Consider the following 13,495-nt stretch of genomic DNA (forward strand, 5'->3'; position numbering starts at 1 on the left):
TGGCAGAGGTGCTTGCCAAGCCACTCTCCATTTATCAGCAATCCTGGTCAACAGGGGATGTCCCAGAGGACTGGAGGCTTGCCAATGTGACGCCCATTTACAAGAAGGGTTGGAGGGAGGATCCGGGGAACTACAGGCCTGTCACCTTGACCTCGGTACCAGGGAAGATTATGGTGCGCTCACATGGCAAGTCCAGGACAAACAGGGGATCAGGCCCAGCCAGCATGGGTTCATGAAAGGCAGGTCCTGCTGGACTAACCTGATCTCCTTCTATGACCAGGTGACCCACCTAGTGGATGAGGGAAAGGCTGTGGATGTTATCTACCTCAACTTCAGCAAGGCCTTTTTCCCCTGTTTCTCACGGCATACTCCTTGAGAAGCTTGCGTCTCATGGCTTAGAGAAGTGTACTCTTCGTTGGGTGAAAAACTGGCTGGATGGACGAGCCCAGAGGGTTGTGGTGAATGGAGTTAAATCCAGTTGGCGGCGGGTCACAAGTGGTGTTCCCCAGGACTCAGTATTGGGGCCAGTTCTGTTTAATATCTTTATCAATGATCTGGATGAGGGGATCGTGTGCACCTTCAGTAAGTTTGCGGATGACACCAAGTTGGGAGGGAGGGTTGATCTGCTCGAGGGTAGGAAGGCTCCACAGAGGCATCTGGACAGGCTGGATTGATGGGCCAAGGCCAATTGTATGAGGTTCAACAAGGCCAAGTGCCAGGTCCTGCACTTTGGTCACAGCAGCCCCATGCAGCACTACAGGCTTGGGGAAGAGTGGCTGGAAAGCTGCCTGGCAGAGAAAGACCTGGGGGTGCTGGTTGACAGCCAGCTAAATATGAGCCAGCAGTGTACCCAGGTGGCCAAGAAGGCCAACGGCATCCTGGACTGCATCAGAAATAGTGTGGCCAGCAGGAGCAGGGAGGTGATTGTTCCCCTGTACTCGGCACTGGTGAGGCTGCACCTCGAGTACTGTGTTCAGTTTTGGGCCCCTCACTACAGGAAAGACATTGAGGTGCTGGAGCGTGTCCAGAGAAAGGCAATGAAGCTGGTGAGGGGCCTGGAGCACAAGTTTTATGAGGAGCAGCTGAGGGAACTGGGGTTGTTTAGTCTGGAGAAAAGGAGGCTGAGGGGAGACCTTATCACTCTCTACAACTACCTGAAGGGGGGTTGTAATGAGGTGGGTGCTGGTCTCTTCTGTCAGGTGGCTGGAGATAGGACAAGAGGAAATGGCCTCAAGTTGTGGCAGGGGAGGTTTAGGTTAGATATTAGGAAAAATTTCTTTACTGAAGGGGTCGTCAGGTGTTGGAACAGGCTGCCCAGGGAAGCGGTTGAGCCACCATCCCTGGTGGTATTCAAAAAGCACGTAGACAAGGCACTTCAGAACATGGTTTAGTGGGCATGGTTGATGGTTGGACTCGATGATCTTGAAGGTCTTTTCCTACCTAACCGATTCTATGATTCTCTGTATATCATTTCACATTCATCTACATTGACTTTCTTCTGCCATTTTGTCCCCAGCTGACTCAGGCAGCCCCTTCACAGTTTCTCACAGCCTTTTTCTTACTTTGTACACTTTACAGAGTTAGGACGCTTTTTTACCTTATTTCCCCTATCATTTCCCAAAGCATAACTGAATATTCTGAAAAGCACAGGCTCAGTGCAAATCTCTGTTGGAAAACATGAACATTTCTTCCTATGCTTATTTTACAGGTTTTTATGCTACTACTTATCCACCTAAGGACCTTCCCTTTTATTCCAAGAAGCTTAGCTTCTTAGCTCTTAGTGGCTCCCTGTGAGACAACATTTAATTGTTTTATCTTCTTTGTTAAGATTGATCCAGTCAAGCTTTATGCACAGAAGCAGAATTTTGGGCATTGAAAATACTTTCAGGGCTGGCTGTAGACGTAGTTGAAGTAAGAAACTGTATTTGTCAACAAACTCAACTCATTCTTACTAATGGCAAAAACATGGAAGCCAAGCGGGTGGCTGCTGCTATTACAGGCTACTGAGGGAGTGAGAGATGCAGAGCAGAAGCTATATCAGGGTAGGAGCAAGTGGAGTTGTCTCTCAGTGGCAGTCTCCTTTATGCCAGGGATACAAAGGGAAGCCTGACTCTGCTCCGAGCTTTCTCCTGATTCACAATCTTCTCTTAGAGGTCACACTAACAGTTGGACTAGATGATCATTGTAGGCCCCTTCCAACTGAAATATTCTATTCTATTCTATTCTATTCTATTCTATTCTATTCTATTCACCCTTAGTGGTCACATCACACATTTTTTTGGCAAGGTGGCAAAGCACTGAGGCCTAATTCTCAGGTAGAAAAATTTAATTTTACTTCCTATGACTTTAAAGCTACTGGTGTGTCCATAGAAAAAAAAGAATGATTGACCCCAGGTTCACTTTAGGCATTTGTAGAAACTTGTCTGTCTAGTCAACTCATGTCAGCCTTTTGCAAGAGACTAACAGCATCTCTCAGTTTATCTAGACAGCTCAGTATTATCACAACAAACTCCATTTCCTACCTGTGCTTCTGCAATTTCATTTCCCTTGACCAGAAATCCTTTTATGCAAGAGTACACATCTAAAAATAAAAGGCTCAAGAAAAGCCAGAATCCTTGGAGAATGCAGTCTGGTCCAAATATCAGATAATGGTTTGGATATTCACATTGTTTTAAGCCAAAAATTATTTTTCAGTCCTCCATGCAGATAGGGCTTGTTTTATTTCAGAGAAAAATACAGAGTTTATTTTGACATGTAATCTTCTAGAGCATCCAGATTCATCGGTAGTACAGTCCATTAGTATCTAACTTGCCTGTCAGTCTGTATCATTATCATCAGCAGCACCTGCTACTGAACTGCATAGAGTGAGCTACAGATTTAATGAACAGGTGTTTATTTAATACTGAACTTATTTTAAAGGTGTTCTGTTATCAATTGATATGCTTCCAGCAACACCAAGATGCTTCAGGAATAAAAATATCAGGCACTTAATGAGAATTCTGTCTCTAATGGGTGAAAAGACTATGAAACAGGTCAAATTCACTCCTTGGCAACACTGGTTAAAAAAGTTTTTCTAGCAAATACACAAAACCAAGGCAACAAAAGTTATAGCTGCCAATAACAATAACCCTTCACTGCACACTGTCTCAACATAACTAAAGCACTAAGAATGCCATGGGAAAATCTGAACTCTTTCAAGGGTGTAGAAGAACTACAGAAAGCCAAAGTTATTATTCTTATTAGCCTTTGTGTAACGCTTCTTTATGACTGACAGCAGAGAATATGCAAGACCATTAACTCAGCTGTATAATTGGATGAAACTTGCAGGCTAAACAACTCCAAAATAAAAAGAGCAAATGTATAAATTGTCTACATGAAATTTTGAGGCAGGTAGTAGCTCCAGCCTCATCAGAATCCCATGTGCTTATGGCCCTCTTTTTTAAGCCTGAGTTTACTTTATACTTCTCTTGACCTGGTCAAATAATAATATGCGTCTCATGTAATACAATTACAATAAAGTGTTTGCCAGCAGGATGATAAGAAAACTGCTTCTTTATAGCACTGCAGTTCATGTCTATAGGAATGACATATGAAATAAGTGGAATATTACTCCTTCTTTTGCATATACTGGAGAGCACAAATCTACAGAATTAATCTATGAGATCTCCACATTGTATGGATCTGTGCAGAAAGCTGCAATCATGGTGATACACAAAGATCCTGAATTAAAGGTAAGAATAATAATCTTCCTCTACTTAAATTTCCTTTGGTGTGTAAAATAATGGCCATTTTTTTGCTGGCAAAAGGAAGGACTGATAGGTATGTGTGTTGTTGACTGTGGTAATGACAAGATATGAGGTTACTACAGTTGAAAGAAACTCATGGAATTCTTGAGTAATTTTTAAATTAAAATATGGACACAAAGGTCTTTAGTTAAATATAACAATAATAAATACCCATTCAAAAAAATCCTGTTGTGTCCAGAATATGTCACAGAGAAATTTACTCATTAATGAAGTACCTGAGAGTATATTTGTAACAGGGTGGAGGTAAGGAGGAGAGCAGAGACAGAAATATTTTTAAGGTGCCTATTTTTTACATCTTCCTCTTTTTCTAACAGTATTTCATCCTCAGCTTTTCTTTCCTTCACATCTATTTCCTTATATAAGTTTTCTCAATGCCAGCCCAGAAGATAAGCAGTAACTAGCTTTTTTGCAACAGGAATGTTGTTCATAATTTATAAAGTATTGACACTGAAAGATATGGGAGGAAAGAGAAGAGGAAGAGAAGAGACAGAGAGAAGAGAAACACAGAAAAGTGAATGGTAGCCTGCAATAAAACAGCCATTCTTCTTAAGTTAATGGAAAAAACATGGCCATGAAATAATGATGGTTCTTGTAGCCCATTTGTTGACATTTTGAAATAAGACATAGTAAGCATTAGCTGGCTAATTTAAAGTATTAATTGTAAATTGGGGCTTGAAGCAGAGGAGAGGATGGAGAGGAGAGAGAGGCTCAGGACCGACTGGTGCTACTGACAGCTCAGATGGGGACTGGGAACTACCCAAACCACATCAGTGCAGCCAACTCCAAAATGAAACTCCTGTCAACTTCACTTCATCTCCACCACTGTCAGCACTGTGCTCCCTCCATTATACAGTAGCCTCCTATTCTCTCTCTCTTTTCTGATTGCTATTGGAGTTTATACCTCAGGGAATAATGCCACATTATTTTTCACTTTGTGTGTAATCACCTGTCTCTTTAAATCAGCATCAGGTGACAGCTCAGGACCTTCACACCAAAAACCTCTTACTGATCTGGTGGAAAGTAAGACTTATATCCCAGTGCTTCATCAGGTTTTTTAGCAGCTGCTTTATGAGAGTAGCCTCAGAGAAAGCTCCTGTTTTCACCTGTTTTCCTTGCCCTGACACCATTGTTTTCTGGATGGAAGCATGCTCCTCTGGCTTAATTTGCTTTACTAGCACACAGTGCATTGGGGCTTTTACAGTTGTTGCTGACTTGTGAAACAATTACTTGCAATGGCAGCGGTGCCATATTTCTGTGGGGTTTATTTCCCCGTAGAATGTAAGGATAATTCAGGTTGGGAAAATCCAAGATCTTATTATGCAGTATGTCCAATCAGAAAAAAAAAATACAATAAGGACAGACAAAAATCATGTCATTCCATTAAAAAAGTACTTACAGGGCTATTACTCCATCTCAGTAGAAGGGAAGACAAGGAAGTTCAAATCTGACCATTGAGGAAATACAAAATGAAGCACTGTAGATGCAGCTAGGTAATTAGCGGGCAGACAGGAACCAGGTTCTGCTGGTTGGAGCATGTTAGGCTTCATGCACTGCCCCTGCCCGGGGCAACTTAGTGAGTCCTAGGAACTGGCCACAGCAACAAAAGGTCAGCCAAGAAGACACGCCTAGCAACTAATAATGGGCAAAATGTTTATTTTCTCCAGGCAGACAGCGGAACCTTCTCTAGAGCTGTACTGCATGTCCTTTTCCCATCTGATGTCAGTGGTTAACTGGTATTTTACATATTAAGACTCTTCTAGTCAACCTCCAGACAGGTAATAAAGGTGAAAGAGGGTGATTTCTGCCTTTATTTCTTTAGAAATCCCAGAGATCCTCTAGACAATGAAAAAGAAGGAGAAAGAAGCAGGAGTAAGAAGCAAGACAAATTATTAAGAGCAGGTTCAGCAATCACTGCATCCCTTTTGAACGGCTCATGATGAGGTGTACCTGTTCTGTTTTCAGCTAAGGCATATTTGATGTGTCGGAGAAGATTAAAGGATTGAGAATGAAGGTAATTTAACAACAGAAAAATAGTAGCATCATTTCTGCAGATAAGAGAGAGAGGAACTGGCGGTAGAGCTGTGAAAGGAGGGAATGGAAGGGTCATAGCTGGTATAGATCAAGAGGAAGAAATCTGCAGGTAGAGAACAGAATTGAGGATAAAAAACCATGGAAAGTAAGAAGTGCCAGAGGAAATCAGTGAAGTGGTGAAAGATGAGAAAGGAGTAGCAAAACGAGAGGATTATGGCACAGCATTCATTTGCTGGAGAGGGAAACACCTGTTGCGTTAATCAGAGCAGTCATTGGCCTGCAGATACCTTGTTCTGTCAGAGGTGCTGGGCTGGGTCCATGGGGTCTGTGGTGACACAAAAGAGGCTGGTGAGGGTCAAAGTGCAGTACTTCCAGAAAGAACACTAGATTCTGCTTCATTGCATGGGGACAGATAAAACTGAGTAATTATGCTGGTTTTATGGAGAGATTATTGGCATCTTTTGTGGCCTCCTTTCTTTGGGCCTATCTTCTCTTTTTTTTTTTTTTTTTTTTTTTTTTTTTTTTTTTTTGGGAGGTTAGTGTTGTGGCCAAAACAGTACCAACTTCGGGAATTTTAGTTAATTTAATTTGCTGATGGTTAAAACAAACTTTTGATGACTGATTTGGGTATTGAGAAAAAACAACCACCAAAACATAAGCAATTAAACAAACACTTAGGGAAACACCTACTGTTCACCTTCCCCATTAATCCAACACCTCTCCTTCCCCCTCCTTGTTCTCACCTCCCCTTGGTTTTGCCTCTGGTTACACTCAGCCCCTCCCAACCCCTTTGGTGAGGCAAGGGCCAGAGCAGGAGGTAGGGGCTGTGCTCCACATGGTTTCTTTTTGCTTCATTTTCCTTCACCACTCATGGCTTCTTCCTTGTTTCCCTCGCCCCCAGTGTGGGTTGACTATGGCTGCAGTCCCTTGGGAGTGTCCCCTCCCCAGTGTGGGTCACCCACAGCCGTGGTCCCTCAACAGTCCCTCCTCTGGCAGGGAGCACATCCTTCCCGGAGCGTGTCTCCAGCCATGGCCTAGCCATTTCTCCTCACCTCTTTCCTCCTATATCCCCTCCCCACAGCGGCTGCAGCTCTTCCTTAAATATGTCAGGGTCAGGGCCCTGAGGATCCCTGATGGCCTGTTCCCATTGGCGTCGGAGCCGTTTGGGGCCGTTCACGAGTGGCACATGCGGATCGTGGCCTCCCACGCAGGACACCTGCAGGCCCCTGCCCAAACCCTGCCAGGTGTGCCCAGTGCGGGACTGGCCGAGAGCAGCGCACAGAATAACAAGGATATTCACTCAAGGACAGACCTTTCCTAGCATTAAAAGGCATTCACAGGTAACTCAACTGATCTCCAAAGACATTTATAAACAAGAGCTCATATTCATGAGGAATAAAATCAAGGAAGAATGATTAACTGAGCCTCCCAAAGCCAGGAGTCATTACAAAAAATACCTACTCTTACAGTCAAGTTTGAAATCCAGAAGTCTTTTATATTCCTATACACAGTCTGCTGTTAATTACAGGCCTAAAATTGTTATCAATGAAAGGACTCATTGATTTCAACAATAAATAAAGACTAAATTGCAGGTTTTGCTGCATAAACAGTAAATACATATTGTTGCAGTCTCAACCTACCTCTGTCCTATGTTTAACCTGCCAACTAACTACAGTAATTATGATTGATTTCAGCACCTACCTTTCCTTTACAACTAGAATTAATCCTTCCACTCTATGTTCCTTAGTGAATAACCAGTGTGCTTGAAAATATTTCCCTGTTTGCTTACATGTATCTGTCTTGACAGTGAAGAAGGAGATTCCCTGTACCATTTTTTTAAATGTAACACTATACATTTGCCCATATAGGTCAACATCACAGGTGTTGCTCTGGAGGATTAAGACACTGTCATTAAACCCCACTGGGAACAAATGGCCTCAAAGATAGCTTAGATCTCTCACCTCAGAATTTAATTCTCAGCATTTTAGGACCAGTTACTGAAGCAATGAGAAACTAGAGGTTTATCTAAGATATACTTAAGAAAAAAATGGCCAAACTACTGACTTTAATTTGTACACTTATTAAATAGTTGAAGAGGAAAAAGAAGCTAATACAATGCCCATGAAAGCATTTCCCGTGAGAAGAAATAAAAAGATTATTTTGGTAGTATACAGGAGCATGAAAGCCTTTAAAAGAACTAAATGTCACCCAAACAGGTGACACACTGCCTTCAAACCAGCCTTGACCACAGGACAGCTAATGTAAGCAGGGGTCGAGGTGCTGTGCTCTCCAAATTTCAGATGAAATGTTGCATTTCATTGAATTAGTTTAACTTCTTTCTACTTCCTGAATTTATTTCCCTAGGTGTTTGCGTGCAACATGAGGGGGCAGGGGTGAAAGGGAAGAGCGCACTCTGCAAAAGTCAATTCTGAAGGAAGATTTTAAAATCTAATTGTTTATGCTGTGCAGTGCAGTTTGGTGTAATTTACATGCTTGTTTTCTTACCCAGGAAGATAAAAGGCATCTGAATAGTAACACAGAAGTAGAAAATCAAAGGAAAACAGACAAACAAGAAACAAACCTACACCCTGCTGCCATGGGGCATTGCTAAGGTTTGGAAGAAATAGATTTCTTTGCAAAAAATGGTGATGAGCTTCCTTGGAAACACATCTGATCTGACAGAGAAAGAATTATACAGAAACCAGAGCAAAGGAGGTGAAGGAGAAGGAATATCAGAACTGAGCGTAACTTCAGGGCTGTGTCTTATCCTTTGGTTGTCTGAAGCAAGTTACCCCTTATTGGATTTACTTTGAGCTACTTAGGAGAGAAACATTATTGTACTAACATCTGAGCCTTAAAGGGACAAGGTGCGCTTTTAAGTTAAAACACAGTATAGATGCACTTAAACTCCTGTTTGTCAAACTATTGCTGTTTAACCAGTTTATTCACAACATCAAACACTGAACGTGAAAGAACTGACTGAAATACGTACGCTGTCAAGAGCGCTGCCAGACATTCTCCAGATGTAACCAACAGAAAACATAACCTTGGTTATAGAACCATATTAGTATTGTCTTTTGGTGCATAGCTTCTAATAACAGTAGTCTTTTCAGTACCAGAGTTATTCCTCGATTCACTGTTTTGAAAAGGCACATTTATCCACAGACAGAACATAGAGTTTAAAAAAAAAAAAAAATTGCTTTAAAAGGTTCATGACGTCCTGCTGACAAACAGTACAAGTCATCGTTACTTGCTAAATGACTAGGTTATTTGCTGAATGACCAGGTGATGGAATTAGTTATAATTTTGCTTTAAAACCTGACATGCAACCATTGCCCTTTAATTGTCTTGACACAAATTGCAGATCTTTTAATTACAAATTTCTTAACAGCTGTCCTTCCCCTTGGCTGCCCTACACTACAGTTTCATTCCACAAATGTATAATGCATCTCCTGAGAGATATGCAAGTTAACATTACTTTGCTTGAACATCTGTAGTCACCCAGTAGTGAAATTCCTCACAGCACCCATTGATTTCCTCATTCTTACAGTTTGCTCCAGTCCTCCAGTTCTCCATTAACAGTCCCTTTGACTACCTTAAAATGAGTCCAAGTTCTGCATATTCATATGGAACAACTTATTTATAATAACATGTCCCTTTCTGCATGAGTTAAAGCCTTCCCTTTCTTCTTAGAGCATGATTAACAAAGCTAAACACATACTCTTCAGTATTTATAAGCAGGACACAAGGGAGACAAATCAGAAGAACTTTTTTTTTTTTTTTTTGGTGGGGGGAGATACACTGTGCCAGCTGTTTATTACCCAAAAACTGATGAACAACAAAACTGAAAGCAGATGCAAAACATCACACATACACACACACACAGAATCACACCCAGTTTTAATAACATCTGCCTCCTGTCCCCACCCACTGCCCCTGGCTTTTTTTAATGCACAACATTGACTGTCCATCTTAAGTCATTCAGAGGAAGAAATAATAGAGCTTCTTTTTATTTGGCACAGAAGGTCTTGCAAAATGAAAGTGGAAAGAACATTTGAAAGGCTTTCAGAGTCCACAGTGCTATTTTCAGAGAGCCTTTGTTAGTGTTTTCAGAGACAACAACAACAATCTAGGCTCTGATTCCTCGTCCTTCCCCCAGGGAAATTCATAACTCTGTTCTCAGGCTTCCTGAGCACCTGCATGCCTGGCTTTCACAAAACATGGTATATTTTTGAAATTTCAACAGTTAAAAAAAAGGTAACACCACATAAAGCTATATTGTGTTCTAGGTCTGCCCACTGAGGTGCCTTCAGTCCACTATGCCCAATTCTGACAAAGTTTAAAGTTATTGTATTACTTTCAAAAAGTACTGGAGAACTTTTTAGATATATTATTTTTTCAGCTCAGCTTTTCTGCATAAACACATTTAATGGTAGGAAGACTTGGTGCATTCACACTTGTGATAAACACTGAAATCTAGATTTTCAAACAGCTAATGCCTCTGATTTAAGATTATCAACTTGAGGATCAGGAAATGTACTTTTACATTTCTGACTTTAAAACATTTTCTTAAAGTTGTTTAAAGATAGGTAGTCAACTATTTGGAGCTCCAGATAGGCTTGTGAAAATTTAAGCTCCAAAATTTTGTATGGTATAATACACAATATTACACTTCAGTACTGTTTTTTTCTGCTATAATATACCTTTATATTTCAAAATAGTGAAATGCTATCTGTTATCATGGTATGAATATCCTCTAAGCCCATGTATTGACAGAAATAATGGAGTTCTGAGAGGAACTCATGGAACATAGACTTTTCTCCATTTTTTAAAATAAAAAAATATCCTGCTTAGTATACTGTTTGTTGATTAGCTTTTAAAAAAACTCTAAGGGTGAAACTATTTATGTATTTTTATATGGCTTGTTTTTTCTAAGGCTTTTCGTATTCAGCCCAGGCAGAATATTTTGTTTCCCAAACTCGGTTCTTCTGAGTTAATCTATAAAACACAGAAATAGAATAGAATAGGAAATTTTCTTTAATTTTGTTCTCTGCATGCCTGCTTAAAGGTATACTGTATTTTATTTATCTTAACACAGTTCTTTAAAGAACAGCAGTTTGCATATAACTTCCATAGTGACTTACTATAAAGAGACAAAAATTACATAAACCTCCTTCTCAAGTGAATTACAAATAATGTACGTAAAATACTTTGGTTATCTGTTGGTGTTTTATTTTTTCAAAGGCTTATACCTACCTACTTTGCATGTGGTGTCTTCTGCTGAAGCTTGGTTTCTGCAGGAAACATCAGAGTTAAACCAAGCACATATACATTCACAAAATCCAGTAACTGTCAAAGTTTTGCCTCATTACAAAGGACCATCCAGATGCCAAAGCAATGGAACATAGTCTACTAGAGGCAGCATCTGGCACTTTGGCAAACTCAGCTGGCAGATGGTTTTACATTTGCTTCTCCTGCTCTTCCTTTTACTGCCATATTCTCAGGTTTTTTTCTTGATACAACTTCATTCTAGAAAACTAGCCACTGTTCGTGTAACTGTTCTGTTTTATACCAATATTTCATTACTTTTAAATAAATACTAAAAATAAAAGAACAGAATAAAATAAATTCTTGTGTTTCTACAACTGTATTGCGTTTACTTATGTGTAGACATTGAATTCTGAATTCAGACATCCTGCTGGTTTTTTTAAGCATAAGTTATATGTGTGTCTTCTTACACACAGTTCACACTCCACCTCACAATGAGTTTGTATCTGAGAAGCACAAGGCAAGTTCTAAAATGGGGAAAGTTTATAAAGTTCTAAGTTTTCATACACTTCTAATAAAAAAACCACTCCTACCTTCATTTTTAAGAATAAGCTCATTTATAGCTATGATGAACAACTCTAAACCAATGAGTTTGCTTTTGCCCAGCATTTTAGAGTGAAAGCACTACATAGCTGATACTTCTGTTATTGATATTCCTGAGCAAAAAGCTCAGGCCTTGCCACTCACTATGAAAAGAGGAAAATAGTGGGTCTGGATTTCAAATCCAAAGCTTCATAATCAAGTTCTACCTCTTCCAAGGAAGGAATGCCTAAGACAGACCCCAGTGATGGAACAAGTCTATATACAGTTTAAATGATTCCAGGTCTACCTCAATATCCAAACTAAATAGCTGAACACTGAGGTTTGCGAGCACCTTTAACAGTAACCAAAAACTAACAGTGGTTTGCATCTGCAAAGTGGTGTGGCATTTGCTGATCTACATTGATTCATCAAATGTCATTTCATGATACCTGAACAGGCAACCTTACTACTTAAATAGCACTGTTATGTGATCTACCATCTATGTCATTATATGTATGTGTCTCTACTGCCACCTACTTGTGCTAGCACTAGGAAAGTTTTCTTTCTACCTTTGAAAAGCTGTAAAGAGAGTGTCATGAATTACAGATGGCTTTTCTAAACTTTCTATTTAAGTTTCATCTCTATTCTCTATTAAAAACAATAAATCTTAACAAAACCTATAGAAACAATGGAGGCAGAAATAAAAGAAATGTCAGGGAGCTTCAAAAACTGTACAAAAAAGTGATGGTTTTTTACTTTCTGCCAGGCAGAAAGGACCTGCATCTAATTGCATTGTTGCACAAAGGTAAAATTATCTGCCCTGGCTTCCCATAAGCCTTCAATGGTACATCTCATCTAATTCTCACTCTTTCAGCAAAATCCATGTCTGTATACATAGAAAAGGTGAGTTACTTGTACATGTACTTATATATACATATGAGTAAAAGGTGATCTCAAATAGGAATGTAAAATAAAAAATAATTTAAAAAAAGCTCTGCAATGAATGATGAATCAGGTGAAAGGAGTAGACAATTCCTATCTTTTCGTAAAAACAGAAAGCCCAAAAGAACGTAGTGAACTACTATAGCAAGGGCAACACTGAGAAGGAAGCAATGTGAGAAGATAAAGTAAAATTCAGGAGAGAATTTGGCACACAAGTGGGGAAAACAAGTGAGGAAGCCCTCCACACTTGAGAGGAGTTATTGCCATGATAATGATATCACTTAGATTCACACAAGGGTTGTCAAATATACACCAATTCACTTTGACTCATGAAATCACTGGCATGAGCCTAAGCACTTGAGAAGCGCAGTCTGAATTACGTGGTCAGATAGACAAATACAATGTGGTCATTTGTCAAGGCCAGTGCCAGGACATTATGTTTGTTCAATATGTTTGCAGCATAGACATTTGATTGCCTTCAGAATTTTAGCTTTTCTGTGCATAGATGAGCTCTGGGTCCTGAAAAGTTGAGTATCTTTGAGAGTTTTGCCATCACTGTACAAAGATGATGACTACTATACTGAGGCTTCTGGTAATACCTTTCTTGTAAATAGCTGACAGAAAATGTGTAATTTCAAAACACAGCAAGAACACCAACTGCAGTAAATAAAAGGTTCTTTCTGCACAAAGCTTTTTTTCAGGGTTTTCCCATTTCAGTGGGGAATGAATTAAATGACTGTACTAAAGAATAAAGAAAACATAAAAGAGAAACCATAATAGGTCCTGAGAACATTGTGACTGGCTGCAGACATTTCTATGCATCTGTGAGACCCTACATAGTCTTTATGTCATTAGATAGGTGTTAC

Source organism: Aquila chrysaetos, chromosome 4, assembly GCF_900496995.4.
Source record: "Aquila chrysaetos chrysaetos chromosome 4, bAquChr1.4, whole genome shotgun sequence".
Taxonomy (NCBI): domain Eukaryota; kingdom Metazoa; phylum Chordata; class Aves; order Accipitriformes; family Accipitridae; genus Aquila; species Aquila chrysaetos.